Source organism: Silene latifolia, chromosome 5, assembly GCF_048544455.1.
Source record: "Silene latifolia isolate original U9 population chromosome 5, ASM4854445v1, whole genome shotgun sequence".
Classification (NCBI taxonomy): Eukaryota; Viridiplantae; Streptophyta; class Magnoliopsida; order Caryophyllales; family Caryophyllaceae; genus Silene; species Silene latifolia.
Genome location: NC_133530.1, coordinates 35,600,905 through 35,626,592, shown reverse-complemented (window position 1 = coordinate 35,626,592; position 25,688 = coordinate 35,600,905). Strand labels below are relative to the sequence as shown.

The following is a 25,688-nucleotide window of genomic DNA, read 5'->3' as shown; positions in this document are numbered from 1 at the left end:
AAACAAGAATATTCATGATTATATACATATGGTATAGTGCAAACCTCTTTACTTTTGGTACAAAGGTTTTGAATCATAAATATAGTCTTTATTGTGAGAGATAGATAAGCCAGAGCAAACACTTAAAAATAATTCATTAGAGTGACACATTGATTAAGAAGAAGCTACATTAAGTTAGTTTTTCAATAGTATAGTACTAGTTGGAATGCACGTGCGATGCACGGAGCTCCCAATAAGATTATCAGTAAAAAATATATTCTTAAGTTGATAAAAATTAAAAAATAAATAAAAAAGTCCAACTATGTTGAATCATTAATGAAAAAAAAATGCGTGGTTGGTATAGTTGATCACCGATGAAATATTAGTATTTCTAGCATAAAAGCTTTGTCATTCAATAGAATAACATCAAGTGACGTAGTTATAGTATTTGTTAGTTTTTCATTGTTACAGACACAACCGATTTTTATTTAAAAAAAAATGATATCGGTGTTACGTAAAACAACAGGTGTCAAGATTATATATATTTAGCGTGTTCAAAGAAAATGTTACATCTCTTATAACATAACTTTATTTTCACAATCTACAATTAAGAGTATTTGCTCCTTATAAACTTTTCGTAAAATCAAATACAAACTAAATTCCAACAGAATTAGTAATCTATAAACAACAATAAAAAATATTTGTGATTCTATTAAATAGAATGCAAGGGGCACCTAGTAGTATCATCTTTGACAACATTAGTTAGTAGTTTATGACATATTTAAAATCATTGGGTTACCAAGTTAGAATTTTATTGCAACGGTAGCGTTGGTTTACGTTAACATGGTATAGTAACAGAAAAATATTAAATTTAACAAAAAGTCAAATCATGCTAAAAATGGGAGAAAATAAAATTTTGGGGGTTGATTTAAATGAGTATCGACTAATCATCAGTTCCAATAACAAAAACGTAACGAAAACGTTGTAGCGCGCATTTGGTATCGTATTATCTCACGCACCATCAATTTTTAACCGAAATAGTCTTTGACTATGTATACTTAAGACCACTTGTCCTTGAAAGTTCATGCAAAATATTTAATACGACACCTAATTTGGTAAATTTGTGAAAGCTTCTTTGTAAACAATGTCCTTCGTGTGACCTTAATACATTTGGTCTCTATCATCAATGAGAACCTTAATCCCTCGGATGACGTTGTTCTTGACGCTTCTACGTAAAGCTGGCCATTATTAAATACTATTTTCGGCTTATTAATTCCAACATGATTAGGTGACTGTCCATGACTCTTGTTCATTGTCATGGCTTAGAATGACCTCAATGTTTATTATCTCCGCATCTTAGGAAGTCATTAATATCCTCGAGTTAAGTACATTTTGCCGACTTTAAAACCTGTAATTATCTCACCTTCTACTATGAATTTTCCAAGGCGATTGATAATAAGACGGATTCCGTTACATAATCCTCTTACGGAGTTAATGTTCCTCAATCCACAACATAATCGGCATACCACACTTTGTAGAGCATACCATTATGAGTTAGGCCCTATTTGGAAAACAGCATAAGCAGATTCATGATAGCGGATAACGTTAGCAAAATACGGTTAGTAGATTTTAGTAGCAGGTTTGACTATCAAACAAATTAGCAGAATTAGAAAAGGGTGTTGGGTAATTAACATATTTTAGGATAATTAGAATGGTTTCGTGAATAAATTGAATACGCTAATGCAATATGCTGGTATTAGCAGCATATTCAAAAACAGTAGATTCCGACCAATATGCTGTCAAAATACGTTGTTTACCAAACACATGAAATTAGTATATTGCTTGGTCAAACAACTAATTACGCCAGAATCTACTAATTTCGCTCAATATGTTGTTTACTAAACAGGGCCTTATATTAAAAAAAAACATTATTTATACTCCCTTCTCTTCTTAAACATCGATCAAACTATTATAACTTTGACCATTAATATGTCTAAAAAATCATAGTTAAACTACCACATTGACGACTGTGCAAAAGCAATACAAACGATCAGTGCGAAAAGGATGAAGTACATTTAGTGTAAGATTTCTAAAAGATAATGAATTTTGCTCCCAAAGTCTAACCGGTCTAAAATATTCCGCCAAGTCTCACATAATAAAAAAACAACCCCTAAAAGTAAGGGTGTCATACGGGGGAGAGGACATGGCGGATGTAGACCTTCTCATACTAGCATTTAATAGAAAAATTACATCCCCCTAGTTGTCGCGGGTAAAAGTATTCAAAATCATAACCGCCTCAACTTGTGGTGATCATAAAATAGTTTCGTTCCATTTAAATTTTATATACTCGTTTATTCTATAGCTTTCTTAAATAACTCTGATATTATTTTTATCCATCTCTAAATCCCATGGTTGACATGATTTAAAATTCAGTTTGAGCCTAAAACTTTATTTTTACGCAATTGCTAAATCCTACACGCCTTTTTACTACATCCTACACATTTTTTCTCATTTTCTCCACCACTACCCTCCTCATAAAAATAACAAAAAACGTTCTCCCTATCCACCTCTCCTCCAAAATCCAAAACCCAATCAATTTAATACTAATCTGACAATTGCATATCACAATTTGTTAATAATCACAGGTAAATTTTGTATGGTTTATTAATAATTTCATTATTTCACTAATATTCCTCTTTTAATTCATTAATTGATTCAATTAGTCTTTCTTTTTTTAAAAGGGGGTTTTATACAATTAGGGTTTGGAAGTGGGTGGTTGAGGGGGTGGCTGTGGTGGTTGTCAAAGTGGAGGGTAAGGGTAAAGAGGGCGTCGCCGACGTGGGGGGGTGGGGGGGGGGGGGGGGTGTAACACCCCGATATACCAAGGAGCCTTAACCAGACCTTCCTTAGCATATAAGGGCATTACCATCTCGGTTGCCCGAGGTAAGTAATCATCAAAAGTCGATAAAAGAACATTAATAGTTAAATTACAAGCGTTACAACCAACTAATATAAAAAGGTACAACTCGTCATCTACACATGCTATCTCCGTTAGGACTCGTGACGACTCATCCCTGCCAGGACTCCAGCTATCAACCACATCAACACCTGCTAAGACTGACTGCTCACCATAAGGGATCACGGCAGACATATAAACAAACAAGACAACCATACAAGATCAGCAACTGAGGCAAAACACGACACAAACCAACAACGATCGTCAACGCAATATAAACACAACCAGTCACACACAATCACACCCACTCCAATCAATCTCCGTCACCAACTGTCCACTGGACCCAGCCTCCTCGCGGGGGACCGCAGCCGTTCCCACCTAAGCCCCGCTCATCATACCGAGCGATAACCCTGTCCCATTAATGTGCACATCCCCTCTCGTGGCGGGTTCCACGGAGGGCGAAACTAGGGCGTGAAGCCACTCCCGCAAGTGACTCCACTCAGCCGAGGACGCACCTCGAGAACCAGAGATAATCAATCACAGACAGCTGCAATACAACAACAACCAATAAAATGTATACACCAACCGACTACCGCATATACTCTGCCACATAAACACAACAACAACACAACAACCACGACTCAACAACCGACACGCTAGACCATCCACAGAAACTGAGTAGGCGAACCTACCTTTAAGCGACTGCAACGATTCCATGCCCATACACGCAATACCCAGAAATCAAGCAACACCTATACACACAATACAAACATCTATCACTACCAAGCTAACCCTAATAGCAAAGACAAGGATACGGATGATGATGACGACATACCTACAAGAGGAAACCTGGCAAAGGACCGTTACCCGACTCGAACTATGCACTCCCAAGGCACAAGGACCTTCAAAGGCTCCCATGGAAGGTATATGGTGAAGGGAAGGGAAGGAGGCGACCTAAAGATCTGAAGAAATGAGGCGGAAATAATTTGCGGTTTTAACAAAACACGATTATAAACCCTCGCTGAAAAGACGCTACTCGATCGAGTGGCCCACCTACTCGATCGAGTGGCCCCTACTCGATCGAGTATCCAAGCTACTCGATCGAGTAGCCTCTACTCTATCGAGTACCACTCATAACTCAAAGCACAGGATAACTTTGGTATGCACTTCTAAGGACTATTATTGCTCCCAAGGTCGGTCAACGCTGGTCAACGGGTCTCCAAAAGGGCGGGTATTACAGTCTTCCCCCCTTAAAAAGAACTTCGTCCCCGAAGTTCAATTCACCTATCCCAAAGCACAAGATACAGAAACAAAATGACATCACTACCCTACCGACATAGGTCACTGCTCCCCGGAAATACTATCCCCCCCTATGTCATCATCATCAACTGTCTAACACTCCATGTAGATCGACTCCTACAAGCTATTACATGAAATACTAACCTCACCACATGGACCAACATAACTAACGACTACACGTCCACTAATCACAACCATTAACACGAAACATGACACATTAACACCACCATGTTACTCAACAATACGGTTCTATTCCAACACACGACATCATAACTATCTCTTTATGACCGTCTTTTAAAGCACACTATCAACTTTTACTTCAACCCACAATTATTCACGAACAAGTGAAAACAATTATAGTTTCATATAAGAAATGTAACCGAAATAATAGAAAATATTATAAACAAACAACAAAATAATTGTAATATCGGCCTTTTATGTCGCGACATTACTCTTCCCCTCTAAAAAGGAACTTCGTCCCCGAAGTTCACCACCAAAATACTACACATATTATTGGAAACTTACCTCTTGACATGCACCCAACACATATGATTTGTTATTGACATTACTCATTACTCATACTGCCATTAATTCATGAAAACATATGCACTATATTCGAGCAATTATTCCTAGACACGAATGCATGTATACATCAACTTTGCATTTATATAGGAAATACACCACTCCGGTGAAATATAATTAGTAGACATTACGGATGTAAAATGAATGCAATAAGGACCAACTACTAATTCAATAGTCATTACGAATACGCACTCAAAACCCAAACGCGACTTCCAACATCTGTAATTAACGGTTCAAACTTGTTACTAAACATAAACAACCATATTAAACAACGAAACATGTAACTATATAACCATTAAAACAATTTTAATTAACGAAAAGTTCCTGTAACAGTGCTACTCGATCGAGTAGTTAGGGTACTCGATCGAGTGCCCGCTACTCGATCGAGTGTCTTGGCTACTCGGTCGAGTAGCCCGAGATCTGAATACTCCCTCCTCGTCACATCTGCAGCTACTCGACCGAGTGTGGGGCACTCTATCGAGTAGCTACAGGTCAAAACCTTAGAAATTTCCTGTCATAACACCATATATATATATAAAACGTCACATAAGCGCGAGTCGGGATGACAACCCGACCCCCAAAATCCTGCAAATAAGTTCAAACTAAACAAATCCGGCCTTATGGCGATCCTTACAAACCAAAGTAAAAGTACTAACTCACAACGATCACTATCATCTCACATAACCAAACCATAAACAAAGAGAAGAAAAAGGAGTATCACTCCTGCTGCTGCTGCTGCTGCTCATCCATCATCTCATCTCCACCACCATCCCCTCCCGAGGTGCCTGCTCCTGATGACCCGAGACCCACATCAACCCCTGCCCCAGCTCCAGGACTCACATACCATGGGGTCAAACCACCAAAAGCAAAGCACTGAGGTGTCCCCCATGCTGTTTGGTCCACCCCGTAAGAGTGGAAAACCCCACTGTAGTCCCCAACTCCGCTCCACCACACTGGATGTGGTCCCTCGGTCCCTATCCCCTGAGTATACGCCATCTCATGCATGTTCCGGAGTGTCAAAGTAGATGACACTCTCTCTGCCAAGTAGCTCGAACACGTCTCCGGGGTATCGAGGTAGGGGTAACAAGGAAAAGGGTGCTGCTGTGGTGCTGCTGGCTGTGGTCTGGTCTCGGTTATCCTCTCCCTCACACGACGAGGTCCTCTCCCCAACCTAGACCTATCCTCCGCCGCTCTCACGTTCTCCCCCTTCTTTGGCTCAGGCATCACCCGAAGGATCGTGTCGTCAATGAGGTATGTCTGCAACTGTCGAGGTGCATCCTCATCCTCCTCATCAGAATCGATCGCATCCAAAGGCTCAGTCGGTGGAAGGTGCTCAGGAGTCGGTATCCTCATCCAGCTCATACCCCACACCCTCCATGCTAGGGTACCATCCTCCAAGGTTCTCAACCATTTCAGGTCGAGGTAGTAGTCTCTGTCCATGGTAGGCACCGGTGTAGATAGGAGAACGTACTCAGAAGAAGCCTCAAAGGAGGCTAGCTTTTCAGCTAACCGGGTGGCAAGAGCACTACAACTCAAGTACCGAGCGGTAGAAGTAGCCATCAAAGCAAGGCTAGCACAGACCATGGCAGGAGCATTGAAGACCACCCTCTCGGTCCGCTTCGGGTTAAGATAAGACATCAACAACAACAATTCGTGATTGTTCAGCTTACTCATATCCGGCCTCTCATAAAGAAGATTCGAAACAGAACGAAGGAAGATCCTCAAAGTAACATGTTGAACATCATTAATCAACATGTTGCTGGAGGTGGGAGCTGACTTTCCGGAAAGACAAGGCATAAGGCGGCAGACACCGCACTCAGATGGAATCTCGCTGATGGAATCCTTGGGAGGCTTGGCCAACCCAAGGTGAGAAGCAAAGACGTCCATGGTCAACATAAAACTCGTGTTCATAAGACGGAACTCAACGGACTGTCGAGCTGGCTCGTAATTAAACGAGCTCATGAATTCCAAGGTCAGGAAAGGATAGGTATGCTTCCTCAAACGATACAACCCCGTGAACCCCAAGGTCTCAAAGATATGACAGACCAGCCCTGCCAGTGGGGGACCGCAGCCGTTCCCACCTAAGCCCCGCTCATCATACCGAGCGATAACCCTGTCCTATTAATGTGCACATCCCCTCTCGTGGCAGGTTCCACGGAGGGCAAAACTAGGGCGTGAAGCCACTCCCGCAAGTGACTCCACTCAGCCGAGGACGCACCTCGAGAACCAGAGACAATCAATCACAGACAACTGCAATACAACAACAACCAATAAAATGTATACACCAACCGACTACCGCATATACTCTGCCACATAGACACAACAACAACACAACAACCACGACTCAACAACCGACACGCTAGACCATCCACAGAAACTGAGTAGGCGAACCTACCTTTAAGCGACTGCAACGATTCCATGTGTAATACTCCGTATTTATAAGTCTTGGGGTACTCTATCGAGTAACCCTTACTCTGTCGAGTAAGGGTAAGTTGCGAGATAAAATAGTTTCTGACCTGTTGGGTACTCGATCGAGTAGCTGGGGTACTCGATCGAGTAAGGGGGTACTCGATCGAGTACCTTGGGTACTCGATCGAGTGTCCGGTTTTACGGGGAGTTTTCTCGGGTTTTGTTAATTATGCGATTAAGGTATTTAAACATAGTCGTCATTGTTTTAAATCACTTTTACAAAACCTAAAACCCTGTTTAAGAGAGAAAGCAACCAGTTCATCTTCCTAATCGCATTCTTAGCAATTCCCGGAGTTCAGACGGTCGGTTCTTGTCGTTATTCGTGTCGTTGAGTTCCTTGCGTCGAGGGTAAGCTTTTAATATAATTTTTATAATGTTTTGTTAAGTTTGGTTAAACCCTAATTTAGAGATTGGGGGTTTTGTGTGTAGTTTGTGATGTGTAGCCTCTATGTGTTATATGATAGGAGGAGGGTTCGTAGAAGAGACTTTTTGATACAGCTGTTGATACCGTCTGACTGTTGTGCTTTCCAGGTAGGATTTCCTACTCAGTATTAGTCCCATAATGGGATGATTGTTGATGTGTTGAGATTGATTGTTTGATGTAGTAATTGTATTGTGACGGCTGTGATTGTGATTGTGATTGGTTGTCTATGGTTCTCGAGATGCGTTCTCGGCTGAGTGGAGTCACTTGCGGGAGTGGCTTCACGCCCTAGTTTCGCCCTTCGTGGAACCCGCCACGGAAGGGGATGTGCACATTAATGGACAGGGTTATCGCTCGGTATGATGAGCGGGGCTTAGGTGGGAACGGCTGCGGTCCCCCAATCGGGTGGTCCAAAGGACGATCGATATTGAGATGATGGGAATTGGTTGGTGGTGTGTGTGTGTGTGTGACAGTTCAGCTGTCTGTTTATCTTATTATTGTTATCTACATTGAATTGTGTGATTAGTACTGACCCCGTTTAAATGTTTTAAAAACTGTGGTGATCCATTCGGGGGTGGTGAGCAGTTATTGAGCAGGTATGATATGACGCGTATGGGATAGCTGGGATGAGTCATCACGTGGCGCTTAGAAGTCTTCACATTGTGTCGACGATGTCTAGTAGCTTTGATAGTTTTAGCAGTAGACCGTCTGAGAACCTTGTAATTCCTTTTATTAGTTTTGGTTTTGAACATGTAATCACTTAAACTATAGTTACTTTAAAAGTACGTTTCTTTATTGTCTTATGATATTCAGTACCTCGGGCAACCGAGATGGTAGTATCCTTATACCTGAGTGGTCCTGGTAAGGCACTTGGAGTATGGGGGTGTTACAAATGGTATCAGAGAGACGATTTTGGAACCTGTAACAAATGAACATAATGAACATAGGGAGTCTAATAAAATGAACCTGGTTTATGTGTAATGGGAGCCCCGGCTGATGCTAGGTTTTGGGTGAGTAGGCGCCCTCACTTCAAAATCTTGGCCCCATGATACTTAAGCCAGTCACATGGTATGGGAACGTGGAGTCCGTGTGTATATGTGCGACGTGTATGTTAATTGTGCTGTATATGGTTTGTTGAAAGCATGTTGCATGATAGTTGGTTTACATGTTGGTTGGAATCGTTGGAAAAGTATATGAGAATGATGAATGATAGGGTAGAAAAAGAAAGTAGTTCGTATATGATGATGTGTGATGAAGTGGATTTGTAATGTTGTTGTATTAGCAACATGGAAATAGGATTTGTAGTGTATGGATGTGGTTTGTGTTATGAAAAGTTATGAAAATTTAAAACATGCGGGTAATACATGATTGAAAGTTGAATGTTATATGAGCATGATAGATGGTAATGTTTGGCTTTTGGTAAGTAGTAACATGAAGAATAGAAGTTCAATGATATGTGTTTTATATAACGAATTGGATGAAAAGCATGACGGTTGTTTATAACGTGGCACTTGATAACACGAAGTAGATTATTTTGTTGATTATATAAGGAGTCGCGCAGATTTGAATGCGTAGTTGTAATCATAATGTTGAAATAATAATGAATGCATAGTACGTTAGGGTATGTGAGATAACATTCGGGTAGTATTCACGAGTCTGCATGACTCGATCGAGTGGGTTTGATTCGATCGAGTGGGTACTTGTCGTTATTTTGACCAGAATCGTGTTTTTGGGCACTCGATCGTGTACCTCGGGCACTCGATCGAGTATGGGGTCACTCGATCGAGTAGCCGGGCTACTCGGTCGAGTAAGTCAGAGATCAGAAGGTCTGTTTGGGTTCTGGAGTCGGGGCACTCGATCAAGCATGTTGGGCACTCGATCGAGTAGCCTCAACTCGATCGAGTAGGTTCTGGTACTCGATCGAGTGGGGTTTGTGCAGGTCATATGCGTGTTTCGGGTCACATGTTTATCTTTTGACATTCGTTGCATATTATGTTTAATTCAAAGGTGTTGTATTACTTCTTTATGCGTTGTTTTACGTATGTGTTGGTCCTGAAGCGTAAGTTACCCAATCTTATGATGTAAATAGTGGCACTATGATGAGTATGAGTTCGGTGGGGAGGACATGAGTTATATGTGATTATGATAGATGGTGGAAAAAGAAAAGGAAGATTGGTATAGTTTATTGAGGCATGGCGCACGTTTTGCGAGACGGGATGAGTGATATGATTGTGTGTTGAGTAATGTAAAATAAGTGAATATGGGCAAGGGAGGATGTGAGTATAATGAACGTGAGAATGAAAAGATTGAAAGTAAGAATGTGGATAGTGGCGGGTTGAGATGTGTAAAGAGTTATGGAGGGAAATGGTTAGGAGTCGTGTGGGTTATGGATTTATGTAGTGAAAGTTCGTTTAAAGGGGTTGAGAAGAGTAATATATAGTGAACTTTGTGGAGACATGTCGCGAGGTGTATTTGTAGACAGTGAGTGAGTTTGGGAGGTTTGGTTTATTAAAAGATGAAACTACTGTGTGATTTCCTTGGTAATTGACGGTATTAAATGAATTCTGATTTCTAGAGATGTAAAAAGGGAGATGCAATTGTTTGAACATTAAACGTTGGTTCTATGGATAGATTAGTGGCAAGTATGAGTGATAGCATAATAAGAGAAGATCCATGGTAAGAAAGAGTGAGATGATGTCGGTAGAAAATAATGGAATTGAGTTTTGGAGCAACGAAGGGGTAATCGGATTTCTAAAGAGTTAGCTAGAAGGAATAAGGAGTTGAACTATTAATTGGTATTATTGAGTGTAAAGAGAAAAGAAGGATAAAAGTAAGCTGAGGAAAATGTTCACCGGAGCTATGTGATATAAAGGTAAGGAATCTTCGAAATGTGTGATAGTATCACGAGGATGTTAGCTAAAGGTTATATAGGAGTTTCAGGACAACATGATTGGTAATGAGTTTCGAGGAATTAAGGGAGTAAGAAGTTGGTGGAGTATTGGCACGATACGAGATATTTGGTGGAGAGTTGGATGACAATACAAATAAGATAGCATTGGGAATAATGTTGAGGTAATTTTGTGGATGGGTTTGATGTTCGTTATTTGCAATGTTAACAAAAAATGGTAGAAAAACCATGTTATTTTGATATGAGTGTAAGAGATTTGATATACGAACAGCGGTGGCATTGTGGTGTTATCACTAATGGCTAAGAGTGATGGAATATTAGAAAGGTAGTAATTCTAAAGAGGTTGATTTGGTAGGGACCTGATTGTTGTGTATGATTGTGAGAGGGTATAAGATGTGGTTAGATGAGGCGGACGCTATTAGTTGAATAGTGAAGGTGTGATTATATTTGGCAGGAAGTGATGGTTGTGCGAATGGGGGAATATGTTATGAGGGGCATATGAGTTAAACTCGGGCGGCAGGTAACCTTTATCGAGTGGTAACTTACGTGGTCAGGATTGACTAGTTGGTTGTGATTACGGGTCTATGATATGTGTAAATGTTTGTGTGAGGTTCTGACCTCACAAGAAGTGGTATGGTGTGATAATTATAAAGTTGTTTTATGAATGTTCTGTAATATATATGTTGGGCACGGTAATTTAATTGAATGATATCCAAAAAGGTAATAACTTGATTGATTTGACATGGCTAGTTATAATTTTATGTGTATTGATAACACATGTGTATTCCGTGAAATGGTAGAGATAATGTTCATGAGATGCTTATCTGTTTATCCATATAATATGTTGCGTGGTGATTTAATAAAGTGGATTTGAGTAAGTTTTTCTTGTCTGAGAAGTTATCTTTGAGTCGGTATTTATGGGAATTGTATGCAGTTGTGATGTCTATCGGTGTGGTTGTGGTGCCTCGGGTGGTGATCCGGGCACGGTACATAGTCTTTGTGATGCGGGTATTTTCGCACTACGGTGTGGTCATTGGTGGCGGTGTTGTGATGCCGTCACCGGTTGTGGTGGAGTAGGCGGGATGATTATGATTCGAGTTTCGAAAGTACATACCAGTTATACATAGATTGTTGTTTTGTTTGATGTTGCTCTCTGCGAGTTTCAGTTTGTGCAGATAGACAGTTGTCTTGTTTATTGATGTTTTCTTTACCAGGTTAAGTTGGGAATGAGGTAGAGTATGATATGAAATAGAGTTGTATATGTTTCATTGTTGTCATGGGGTAGTGATATTCTGTTGATGGGACACGGTTGTGAGAGGTTGTTACGGTAATTTTGATCTTGTTTTCAGATGAGACATCGGTAGACATGGTAATGGAAAATGATTCGTGGAACATGTGTTGTAATGATCTGAAAGCGGCAGGTAGTTCATAATCTTTTGTTGAGACAGTGAGTGTAGGGTGTTGGGGAAATTAGTGTCATGTTAAGTTGTGTATGAATTTTGCGGTAATGAAAGAAAGAACTTGAGGATCTAGTGTGCGTGTATGTAACAAGTACGGATCGTGAGTTATGCTTCCTGGAGATAAGTGCCTTACATAGAGAGGTATGTTGTTTGGCAGTAATAATGAAGAGTGGGTATGGTGATTTGCTACGAGTTTATGGTATAGGTTAGGTGCTATGCCGAATGAGTTGAGGAATGGGAAATGTTTATGTATGGGTGCCTTGGATATAAGAATGGTGAGTGTTTGGTTTATAGACGGTTATCTTTGACATGTGGTGGTACAGAGGGTAATGAGATATAGATATGGTTTGGTATTAGTGAGTTACGAGGACGTAACATTTGTCTTAAGAGGAGTAGGATGCGATAAAACAGATTTTGATGGTTGTACATATGGTAATATATTCGGAAGTTGAGTCTTGATGTAGAATAAAAGATCGATTCGTGTTGTGGGTGATTTTATTAAAGGTCATGACCGTGCTTGTAGTAGCGTGATGTTTAGGAGTGTGAGAATATTTCACTAGTATTGACAGTTGGATGATGAGGTTACGAGTGTGAGTAAACTTCGAGGACGAAGTTCCTTTTTAAGGGTGGTAGAATGTAACATCCCGTTTGATGTCTATGAGTGTCTTGGTATTGGATTTGATAGTTGATGATATTATGGAGCTAGCAGCATTAGAGGATGGTAGTTGGTTATGTATGGAGTTGGTGTCGTGAGAGATATATATGTGGTAGATACGATATAGTGAGTCATGTTGTGGAAGTAAACATAGTTGGTGGAGTGGGTGTTAAGAGTTCATGTTCTATGTTCGGTCGAGTTCTTGAGTCCTTAGCTAAGTTGTTGTGTCTTGGTCGAGTCTGTATGGTTGTTTTTATGTATGGGTTGAACTTCGGGGACGAAGTTCCTTTTAAGGAGGGAAGACTGTAATACTCCGTATTTATAAGTCTTGGGGTACTCTATCGAGTAGCCCTTACTCTGTCGAGTAAGGGTAAGTTGCGAGATAAAATAGTTTCTGACCTGTTGGGTACTCGATCGAGTAGCTGGGTACTCGATCGAGTAGGGGGGTACTCGATCGAGTACCTTGGGTACTCGATCGAGTGTCCGGTTTTAAGGGGGAGTTTTCTCGGGTTTTGTTAATTACGCGATTAAGGTATTTAAACATAGTCGTCATTGTTTGAAATCACTTTTACAAAACCTAAAACCCTGTTTAAGAGAGAAAGCAACCAGTTCATCTTCCTAATCGCATTCTTAGCAATTCCGGAGTTCGACGGTCGGTTCTTGTCGTTATTCGTGTCGTTGAGTTCCTTGCGTCGAGGGTAAGCTTTTAATATAATTTTTATAATGTTTTGTTAAGTTTGGTTAAACCCTAATTTAGAGATTGGGGTTTTGTGTGTAGTTTGTGATGTGTAGCCTCTATGTGTTATATGATAGGAGGAGGGTTCGTAGAAGAGACTTTTTGATACAAATGTTGATACCGTCCGATCACAGTTGTGCTTTCCAGGTAGGATTTCCTACTCAGTATTAGTCCCATAATGGGATGATTGTTGATGTGTTGAGATTGATTGTTTGATGTAGTAATTGTATTGTGACGGCTGTGATTGTGATTGTGATTGGTTGTCTATGGTTCTCGAGATGCGTTCTCGGCTGAGTGGAGTCACTTGCGGGAGTGGCTTCACGCCCTAGTTTCGCCCTTCGTGGAACCCGCCACGGAAGGGGATGTGCACATTAATGGACGGGGTTATCGCTCGGTATGATGAGCGGGGCTTAGGTGGGAACACTGCGGTCCCCCATCGCGGCGGCGGTCCAAAGGGCCGTCGATATTGAGATGATGGGAATTGGTTGGTGGTGTGTGTGTGTGTGTGACAGTTCAGCTGTCTGTTTATCTTATTATTGTTATCTACATTGAATTGTGTGATTAGTACTGACCCCGTTTAAATGTTTTAAAAACTGTGGTGATCCATTCGGGGTGGTGAGCGATTATTGAGCGGTATGATATGACGCGTATGGGATAGGCTGGGATGAGTCATCACGTGGCGCTTAGAAGTCTTCACGTGTGTGTCGACGATGTCTAGTAGCTTTGATAGTTTTAGCAGTAGACCGTCTGAGAACCTTGTAATTCCTTTTATTAGTTTTGGTTTTGAACATGTAATCACTTAAACTATAGTTACTTTAAAAGTACGTTTCTTTATTGTCTTATGATATTCAGTACCTCGGGCAACCGAGATGGTAGTATCCTTATACCTGAGTGGTCCTGGTAAGGCACTTGGAGTATGGGGGTGTTACACCATGCCCATACACGCAATACCCAGTAATCAAGCAACACCTATACACACAATACAAACATATATCACTACCAAGCTAACCCTAATAGCAAAGACAAGGATACGGATGATGATGATGACGACATACCTACAAGAGGAAACCTGGCAAAGGACCGCCACCCGACTCGAGCTATGCACTCCCAAGGCACAAGGACCTTCAAAGGCTCCCATGGAAGCTATATGGTGAATGGAAGGGAAGGAGGCGACCTAAAGATCTGAAGAAATGAGGCGGAAATGATTTGCGGTTTTAACAAAACACAATTATAAACCCTCGCTGAAAAGACGCTACTCGATCGAGTGGCCCACCTACTCGGTCGAGTGGCCCCTACTCGATCGAGTATCCAAGCTACTCGATCGAGTAGCCTCTACTCTATCGAGTACCACTCATAACTCAAAGCACAGGATAACTTTGGTACGCACTTCTAAGGACTATTATTGCTCCCAAGGTCGGTCAACGCTGGTCAACGGGTCTCCAAAAGGGCGGGTATTACAACTGGTGGCTATAGAACAGCGCTAATAGACGGTTACTGAAGTGCCTGTGCGGGAAATGGTGCGGTGGCTTGAGGACGACGGTGGCGGGGGAGGGAGAGGACGGTCGATCGGTTGTGGGAGAGGAGAGGGGTGGCCGGAGTCGGGGTGGGGGTAGTTGTCTGATGGGGCTGCTGGTGGGGTAGTTGGTGGGGCGATTTATTGAACCTCTTCTCTCTCTCTCTCTCTTAGGTTTGTTCTTTGTGGAGGCTAAGAAATAAAAGGGGCAAAGTTTGAAAAAGTTGTAAAAATGTGTAGGATTGAGTAATATGCTGTGTAGGAAATAGGAAGTCCCTATTTTTATTCGGTGCATCCAAGACAAATGCGATATAATTGGACACTTGTGATGGATTTCCTTTTTGGTCAAATTTGCTTTTTTTATTTATTTATTATAGAGCTAACAATTTTTATTCTTATATGACAAGCTAATATTTATTTTGAATCAATTACTTATTTATATTGTTTTTCGTGATGATGGATTATATACGTACTTTGTGTTATAATGTCTAATTTCTAATAATTAATATGAACCAATAGCTATTTATTTTATTAATCAAATTTATAAAATTTAAAAAAAGAAATTTGAGATCAACTCCTAACAATAGGTTCAAAAGCAAGTAAACATGACCAGGAAAAACATCAAAAATAAATCAATTTGATATGAGGATGGTTGGGAGATCATGAAAAGTCTCATACTTAGGCCCTGTTTCCAAGAAATAAAGCTTATTTGACTAAAACTTCATTAATCTTAGTTTTTAATAAGTATTTGGTAGATAAATTATTTACCAAAATAAGAGTTATACATGAGAAAGCCACCTGTTTTTTTAATCATTCTATTTATAATATTAAATTAAATATGGAGTACTTATTATGTCATTTTAGCAAAAAAACAGTTACCTTTCGCTTAATTTGCCAAACATTTTTTATTTAATCACGTAACTTATCAGCTCCAATTTTCAATTAACGTTTAAGCTACTTTTTTAGGTTTCAACTACTTTTCAGTTTTAGTATGACTAATGAAATCTGAGATATAGTATATGAATAATATGCATGTTATTAATATTAATATATCATATAATTAATTAGTTACCTTGTATATTTTGATTAGCACTTACTATTGTTCTTTTAATATTTCCAATTTTTCACGAGTCCAACACTCAAGCAATCCATGGTTAAAAAAGTTTAGATTTTCTGATTTATAACTAGTATTTATTGTTCCCCGTGTTTAAGTTAAGAAAAATTGTGAATTAAGTATAATTTTACTCTTGGAAAATGAATCTAAGAAAAAATCAATATTATGTAATGGTTAGATTACTTGGATATATGCGGGTAGTATACATGAAATTTCATAGTAGATGAAATTATGAACGGATTTTTATTTATGTAAAGTCGTCGAATAGTGTAGATTAAAACTTTATTTCAGCCCCTTATAGATAGATCTTAATGAACTAAAAGAACGAAAAATAATTAATCTTTTGATTTAAATTAGTAGAATATATACATACATCAAAAATTCGAAAGGTCAATATACCTTAAAAACTTTCGAAGTCTGCATAATATTTGAACATCTATTACAAATTTTACCTCTACATACATAAAAAAAATCTAAGTATATATAAGTTTAAAGTGTTAAAATATGAGTAAATAGAAATCTACTTAATATGTAAAACCAACACTAAACACAAAGATACATGGTAGAGCAAATACTCCGTAGTGCACAAGCGAGATTTGGTTAATTAAAACATAATGTGCGTTTTTTTGATTTAGTTAATTAATGATCATAGCATAATTAATGATCATAACATGTGTACACTCTTCACGCAATTAGTAGTCTAAATTATTAAAGACTCTTTCAAACTTACTCTTATTCGAAATCTAGGCTAATGCGTGATTTTAGAAATGATCATCAATTCATCATATGATATTACTATGAGTTGCTCCATTGTTACACAAAAGCTTTGAGTTATCCAAACTGCCCAATTCTACATCAGTTTTTTTCGGTTCCGTTCTTCCACCTAATGATTGCCACATTCTAATAGAGAGTAAATTGATGTAACAAAAATCGCAAATTCTAATTTCAGACAAGCTATATCCCGTCTTAAATAAGACGGACAAAATGTAGCCATTTTACGATAAAATGTTACTATTTTCTGATAAAATGTTGCCATCATTTTCAAAGTAAAAAGTGACAACTTTAGTTATAACATTTTGTCATTAAATGGTTACATTCTAGAAAAAAATGATGACATTTGGTCCGTCTTATTTCAGATCTTCTGAAGCAAGACTTATTGAAAATAAAAAGTTTTTTTTTTGCTAAATGGTAAGCTTTCATTAATAGAACAAGCATTACATAATGATTTTAGGAAGTAGCATGTTGAACTTTAATGCTAATTTGATTCTAGATGAACTCTTATCAACCATGCTCTATCCTTACACGAAATATTACAAGGTTTATAAACAACATAACGACTTCTAATAGCCTGTTGGACTTGTGCAATTACCACAGCAGGCCTCATAATGCACTGGTTCAACCTGGCCTAGTTCCTCTGCAACCAGATAGCATACCAGCAGCTAAATAATGCAGCAGTACATATATTTTTCCGGTGTTTCCTCCATCTGCTTAGTGCAATCTTTAACAGTCCATATGACCGTGTTAAGTCAGAACATAACCAATGTTCAACCCCTTGCAAAATCTGAGTACTATATACACAACTCTGAAAAAGATGTGTATGATTTTCTTCCTGCAACTGACAAATACAGCAGAGATTATCAGCAGTAATTTGAATTTGAAACAGTCTACTCTTTAGCATCAGAGCATTGTTGACAATAAGCCAGGCAATAAAAGAATGCTTAGGGGCTCCCATGTTACTCCATACAGCTTTACACCACCATACATCCTCATGCTTATCCTTTATCCAATTGTAACAACTCTGAACAGTATATCCTTCAGGCCTTAATCTCCATTCATTATCCTCAAAACCTTCCTGCAACTAGTCTTTTACTTTGCAAATCTTCCTCCAGTACCAACTGGTATCTGAAGAAGGAGTATAAGATAGCCATGACTGACCTCTTAAGTAGACATGATGCACCCATTGGACCCAAAGTTTATGTAACACTCCCATACAACAAGTGCCTTACCAGGACCACTTAATGCATCAGAATGCTACCATCTCGGTTACCCGAGGCAATGTATATCAAATAGACCATAAAAGAACGTACTTTAATAGATAAGTTTAAGTGATTACATAACAAAACCAACTGTAAAGTAAAGTACAACCGTTCTAAAACCAAACTACAACTAAAGTAACAAAAGTATTATGACAACACAACGGAAGACTACTATCAGACTCGTGGCAACTCCATCCTCAGCTAATCCCGCGCGCATCCATAGTATACTTCCTAGACAATTGCTCACCACCCTCCGAATGGATCACCACATTTTTTAAAACACTTAAACGAGGTCAGTTACTGATTCCACAAAACAAGATACATAATATATAAGATACAACACACACATTACCCAGACTCCGTCACAACTCCACACACCTGACTACTGTGGACAGCGGGCCACGGGGGCGCTTGGTGAACAAGCGTTTGCATTTTTGTATGGAGTCGCCACCAATTTTTATGGGAAATTGGAACCGTTCGAATACCTCGTGTCATGTCAAGACACAAAGTAGTGACGTGAACACTAAGCAATCGTTACCCTTAGCATTCTATGTCTAGAATGACTCTCGTGGATGCCAATGAACACGGGTGTTCACAGATATCTGGAGTAAGGGGTGAGGGTACGTATTAGGAAGCTCTTTTGATCGAACACCTAATCCCGCCCGCCTCGATAGCGGCCTCTACTAATGATTAGGGAATTTATTCGTACTCGATATATCGTCGGCTATATGCATGCAATGCAACATCCATAGATTTAATCCTAACATGCGAAGATTAGACTAAGTCGGTTAACAATTAATTAGCAAACAATTGGGTCGAAGTAGGATTTAATGTTGATCACATATGAGAACATACAAGCAACAAAAGAAATACAATAATTATGAATTACAATAATAAAAATTACATTAATTACATTGGGATAGGCGATTTATGTCGAAAATACCTTTAAAACGGATAGTTTGGGAAAAAGAATCAAAGAAAGAATCAAATAAACTAACGAACAGGAATTAGCGTGACATTACGGATAATAGTCAAATAATAAATAGTCTAAACAAACTAGGTCAAGGCAGAAACGGAGTTCAGGGACGGAACTCAGCCAGGAACAGGCGCAGCAGAGCTGCGTCCTTTGGAATAGGCGCAGCAGACACTGCGTCTGTTCCTTGGCTCGGTCCCCAGCCGTGAAGCCGTAATTGCAAGCCGTTAATGTTAATTGGTGATTTAATGATCAATTGATGATATTTACTCGGATGAAAGTGATTAATATGTTAATTTACATGTGATTGGGTCGTGAAAACAGTAAAACATGGATGAGACGGATGCAAACGAGTTAATTACAAGATGGAATAATGATAGAAGTGAAAAATATTAATGAGTCAAACAAATTAATTCAATTAATTAGGTTAGATATGATGGATTAATGACGAATAACAGATGAAAAACTATATCAATGACGAATTCCAGAAACTCAATATGAACAAATTGAATCTCTAAAATCCGGGTTTGAATTTAATGACGAAAACCCGCAAATATGAATTACAAGGGATTTAAGTCGGATTTATGACGATTAAGGCATGCTAATGAATGATGAATTATATGATACAATATACATGTGAATTATCAGTGACGATTATATCAAAGAATTAACGGATGAACAAATAACAAATAAAAAAGAAGCGAATTACAGAGGACGAGGAAGAAGAAAAAGCGAGAAATGCGCGGCCCTCACGAAGAGGCGCAGCAGAAATGCGCTCCTTCAAGAGGCGCAGGCGATTCTTTCGTCTTTTTCTCGACGTCTCTCACTCGGAAATCCGCAAAAGCAGAGTTTTAAAGCACGGTTTTAGAAATCGGTTTTAATGGTGTTTTCGACATAAATCTTACAATGGTGATACGATAAATAAAATACAATAAATAAAAGAGGATTATACACCCTCAGACCTACATGTTGATGAAACGAGATGAACTAAGATATCGACTAGTGAATGCTCGACGCGAATGCAAAGAGAGTGCCCTCGTAAGAGGAAAACGATTGATTGATTAAGTTGATTGAGTGTAGTTGGTCAAATTGGTCGGTCATGCAACGGAGAGGCCTGTTACCCGGAAAGATCCGAGCTGACGTGGTCGAAAGTTCAAGCACGTAGGCGCCAATTAGTAAGAACAAAGTCTAGAATGCAAAGGGAGAAGAGAAGGGCGGACACTCGCGTGAGAAATATGAGGAGCGAAGGCTCCTATTTATACTAATCACACGACGGAATTAGGGTTTCGGAGACTCTTTGGAAGTGAATCTCGGAAAGATATGAAAAAGATACGTAAGACATGCAAAGAAGGGCCTGGGAAAAGGCGCAGCAGCCACTGCGTCTCTTGGAAGAGGCGCAAAGACTGCTGCGTGTATTCCCGAGAGGTTTCCTCCTCGTCAAGAAAGATTTCCGCGTTTGAGTTATGGTAGGACGGAAATAATTCGATTATCTTATGAATATTACGGGATATTATTTGCCAAAAGATAAAATTTATGAAATATGGAATAGAAATATCCTAACATTCCGAGAATATTCCGACTCGGGATTTAACAGATTATCGAAAAATGGAGACGGTTTTTGACCCGGACTCCGAATGTACTCTAATTACTGCCAAAACGACCGTATCGGGACGTAGATGACAACTAAGAGGTCGACATTTAATATTTGAGCAATCACTTGACGATAATCTTACGAACTGTCACAAATCGTTCCGCGTATCAAACATGCGGCCCAATCATCACCGGGTGGTTTGCGGGAGGTGCGGCGAGGTATCTCTGAGCCCCCACTTTGACCGAGGCTTGGACAAGGCGAAAGTCAAAGTATAGCCATCAGTCAATCGAAGATTACAACCGACGACTATGGCGACGCGAGGCGGTTCAAGGGTCCGAACCATGGACTGTCGTCGGGAACATTTTAGAGTCCGTCGACTATCGGGGAGGGTCGTTTAAAGTCCATTAGACTACATAAGGAAGCTCGCTTGACCATAAGAAGAGACCATACCCGAGATACCCCTGGTGAAACGGAATCAAGACGCTTCGGCAAAACTCTTTGGTCTGAAGATAACTTGGTGTCTGAAGGCATTAGGGGTCACAGGGAACCTGAAGGAATCTCTTAACACTTCTGAAGGCTAACTCTGAAGGCTACCTCTCTCTGAAGGACTAAAAGGGGTTATCTGAAGGATTAAGATAAGTTTCTGAAAGATATGAAGGCTTTGACTTGGAAACTTCTGGAGAACGGCACCCTGGTCGAACTCCGCGGGGAAACAAGAAATATTGAAAGCAGCAGGACGTCGGTAGAAACTGCTGGGGAATCTGCTTGCGTCGGTCTCAAGCGAATTCTGGCAAAACTTGAGGTTGAATCTGCTTGCGTCGGTCTCAAGCGAACTCTTGTTGGGAGATATATTGACGATTAGGAATATCTTGACCGTCGTGAGAGAAATCTTGAGTGAGCAGTACTGCAAAATACTACTGCGCTGGGGACAAATGTTTTGACGACTAGGAACATCTTGATCGTCGTGAGAGAAATCTTGAGTGAGAAGTACTGCAAAAAACTGCTGCGCTGGGGACAAATGTTTTGTAATATGCAACAGTCCGTTACTGGCTGATAAAAATGCGGGCCGGAACGAAAGAAAATCATCGAAACGGACCAAAAGAATATAACAGCGTCAAGGAAGAGGCGCACCAAAGATGGGCCCACAAATAACGAACTTATAACGAATTTTTGAAAATCCGTATGGAGGGAACACAAGGAAGAGGCGCAGCAAGAGCTGCGTCTCTTGGAAGAGGCGCAGCGCCTGCTGCGTCTTTTCCCTAATTTGGCCTTTTCTGCGTAAAAACGCGAAATCAGAGGGGTTTGTGTTCATTATTTCGAAACACAATTCTTGCAATTTCTCTCTCAAATCTTCACCATTTCCGCCAAGGTTTGATTCAAAAGCTTGCTTTAAACATGACTAATCGAGGTATGTATCTTAATCTTGCACTAATCTTCTGCATTTGTTGAATTTTGAGCCGCGAAATTTAGGGTTTTCGACCCTTTTGATCGAAAATTTGGGGCTTTTCCCCCAAATGGATTTGCCTTGCCAAATTGATGCTAGAAATGGATAGTAGGTGATATTAGGAACATAACCACGTATTTGTTTCGAATTTTCATCGAGTTTTGAGCCTTTGAATGAATTTTGAGACGGTTTTACAGCTAAACCGTAAATTGCTTCGAAAATAGCCTTAGGATTGCCCATTTGCGATGAAATTTGATATTTGGGATCCTTGGATGATGGGTAAACTTTCTACCATCTCGAAATTTTGGTTTGTGACAATTTTTCAGGACACCTTTCTAGGGCATAATCGCCGTTATAGCGAAATGCTGCCGAATTTCCGACTCGAACCCGGAGCTAGGCTTCGAACTGGACTTGACTCGACCCAATTTATCACATGAGTAATCGGGTTGGTGGGAACGTGGCCAAGGATGGCACGAGAGGAGCAGTTTTAGAGCTTTGAAGGCTTGAAAACCCCTTAACAAAGGCTTGTCGTCGTACGACGCGGCCTGAATTTACTTTAATGTTGCAGGTGATGAGGCTTCTACTTCTGGGAGAGCTCCCATGGAGATAGACGTTGTTACTGTTGAGGAGGCTTTAGAGCAGGCCTTCACCGCTGCGGTGATGGCTGCTGCAGACGAGGCTCATGAGGAGGAGACTGCCGAGGAAGAGGAGGCCCCGAGGCGAGCCAACGTCGGGCGAGGAGGCCGTCAGCTGAGAGGAGCTCCTGCGTGGGCTGAGACCTGGGAGAGTAGGCACCTTGTGTGGGCTGCAGAGGGTCACCTGTCCTACAGGACGGTGAAGAGCTTGGTAAATAAGAATTCACTACTCATTACCTATTCTCTTTCATTCTTTTTTTGTCCAACTTTCTTTCAAATTTCATTCAAAACTAAAGATAGCTTTGTTTCAAATCATAATAGGAGGCCGGGAACATCAGGTCGTTCTCGGGTTACACGACAGCGATGGAGCACTACGAGCAGCTGTCGGCGGAGGAGAGGGCCATGATCGAGCGTGGAGCGTTCGGTCCTCTGGTTCAGGTCTGGAGGGATATCGTGAAGAGGAAGTTGCGGGCTAACCTTAGCCTGGTCCGCGCTTTCTTGGATCGATTCTGGGATACGACTTCCACGTTTCACCTACCTTTTGGTGAGGTGGGAGCCACTTTGGAGGATTACGGCATGATTTCTGTCCGTGTGTGGGGGACCGAGGAGATGGTGTGGCCGGAGACTGCTATGAGGGCGGATTCGGCCGAGGCGAGGAGATTGATCGGCTGGAACTTGTCGCCGAAGGCTGTTGCAGTGCCGGGTTTGGTACCCAGTACTTACGTTCGAGACTACTTTGCGGGGAAGACCCCGGCGCTGGTGACGATCGATGGGAGGGAGACAACTCCTCCTCCTTGTACAAAATTGAGCGAGGCTCGTCCTCGTGGCTTTGGTGGTTCCTGTCTTCGATTTACCTCGGAGACAAGGGCGAGAGACTGTCGACGAAGCTCCTTCCCTTTCTTTCGACCCGAGTTCCCTAGGGCGCTGGGGGCGGGTCATCTTTGGTTTTGCGGTCCTCATCCGCTTCATGAGGGCCATGGTTCGTCCGGAGTTAATGGAGAAGGGGACTTCTCCTGGCCGTCGGACACGGACTACTTGTTGGAGGTATGAACCTTCCTTTAGACCAAAGTAAATTCCTTTCTTTACCAAATCACGAAAGATCGTCATTGATTATTCATTTTTACGGCGTGGGTGTACTCTTACTTCCCGAGTCTCGCGCCCAAGAGGACGAGCACTGGAGAGGGCCTATCCCGTGGTGAGGGATTGGGTCATGTGCCTGACGAAGAGCAAGCGTTCTTCTCACAATGTCTACCGGCGGGATGTGAACGCTCTTGGTGAGCAAATGCGAGTATTCCATTTACTCTTCTTATACTTTGCTTTTAATTGATCATAGGAATGATTTTTTGCCTTTACATTGTCGCAGTGGGTGCCCAGACCTTGGGCGGAGTACGCTGGAGCGCCTCCTTTTGTCGCTGAGGTCCTTCGACCTAGGAGCCCGAGTCGGCTGCTGCTGTGGACGTCGATGGGTCCTGTGTGGTACTTGGGCGAGCGGTTGGCTCGTCAGTGCTCTCGGGACGCGTTGACGGTTCCCGTCGATCCTCCCGGACGATGTTTAGGAGCCTTCCGAGGCCGAGAGGGAGGCGGACTTGGGCGGTGCCGATGGCGACCTTCTTCCACGGCGAGGACTACTCGGCGTTCCTTTACGGGAGGTTGGCGTACTGGCCGGTAGTGGTGAGTATCTTTTACTTTTGCTTGGTTTTGATTTTGAGGAATGCGACGAAAGATCATCGATTAACGAGAGCTATTTGTCTTTGCAGGAGGTTGAGGCGGCGGGCATCGAGCCCCCAGTACCCCGAGACCCTCAAGTACACCGACGCGATCGGGAGGACGACGATCTCCGAGTTGCGTGACTTCGACGTAGCCGTGACGGATGCGGCTTAGATGACTGACAAAGATTCGGAGGGTAAGTCTCCGACTTGTATGACTTTTGTGTAAGAACACATTTGATTGAGTTTGCTCAATTTGCTGAGAATTTCTTTTGAAAATGCAGGTCGCACCGTCCCGGTTCGTGGCATTATGGAGGGTGGCCAACCGGCTACGAGCTACCGCCATCGAGGCACTCGTCGGTGGTCGAGGTCGTCAGGTATGAACCTTATTTGATTTTTTATTTTGATTTTTTTTTTGATTTCCAATTTTGCTTGAACCGATTGACATGAGCCAATTTGTTGCTGTTTTACAGGGTGACCGCGAGCTGGAGCGAGAGTTGACCCAGTCTCGGGAGGAGACCGCTCGCTTGCTGAGGGAGCTCGAGGTTCGGGACGCCGAGATCGCCGTTTTGGTGGCGAGAGTTGCCGAGTTGGAGGGCGCCCAGCAGTAGCCTCGTGTAGTTTTGTAGACTTGTACATTTTGGACATTTGATTTTGGAACATTTTTGGACTCTGTTTGGGGCACAAGCCCCCAGTTTGCCTGGACTTTTGGACTTTATTCGGGGCGCAAGCCCCCAGCTTGCTTGTAAATTTGTGTATACGATGGCCTGAATGCCTTTACTGCTAGGTTGTGTTGCTTGTACCTGCAGGTTAGTTCTTGAACAGGTTTGGTAGACAACGGTTTGCGCCGTCATGCTGCCGAAATTTACATGGAAATTACGCAAAACATACATTTTATATATATGGCCTTTAACGAGCGCAAAACGAGACTCAAAAGAGCACCAAAAATGCAAAAATGCAAAAATTTTGTCGGAAATGACCGGACGGTAGGGAGGGTTACCCCCTAAAAAAAAAAGAGAAATCTGTAAGTGTAGAAATGAAAACGTTGAAATGAAAACAAAAGAAAATTATTTTCCCAAAATGAAATTTACTTCCTAAAAAAATAAAAAATGAAATTCATTTCCTAAGAATAAAAAGTTTGAGTGTCATGAAATGGCGAAGGTGTCGATGTCGCCTCGAAATGCGTGCCCGCGAAAATAGGAAACTTGAAA

At 41.2% G+C, this 25,688-nt stretch overlaps 1 long non-coding RNA gene across 1 annotated transcript in view; it reads left to right on the top strand.

Annotated features, from left to right (window-relative positions):
* Positions 1-25,044, top strand: part of LOC141656061 (uncharacterized) — a 241,084-nt gene extending 216,040 nt beyond the window's left edge. The window contains exons 2-3 of the long non-coding RNA XR_012548314.1: positions 24,762-24,854; positions 24,951-25,044. This is a non-coding gene — a long non-coding RNA (uncharacterized LOC141656061). The remainder of the gene's footprint in view (positions 1-24,761; positions 24,855-24,950) is intronic.
* Positions 25,045-25,688: the final 644 nt, after the last annotated feature.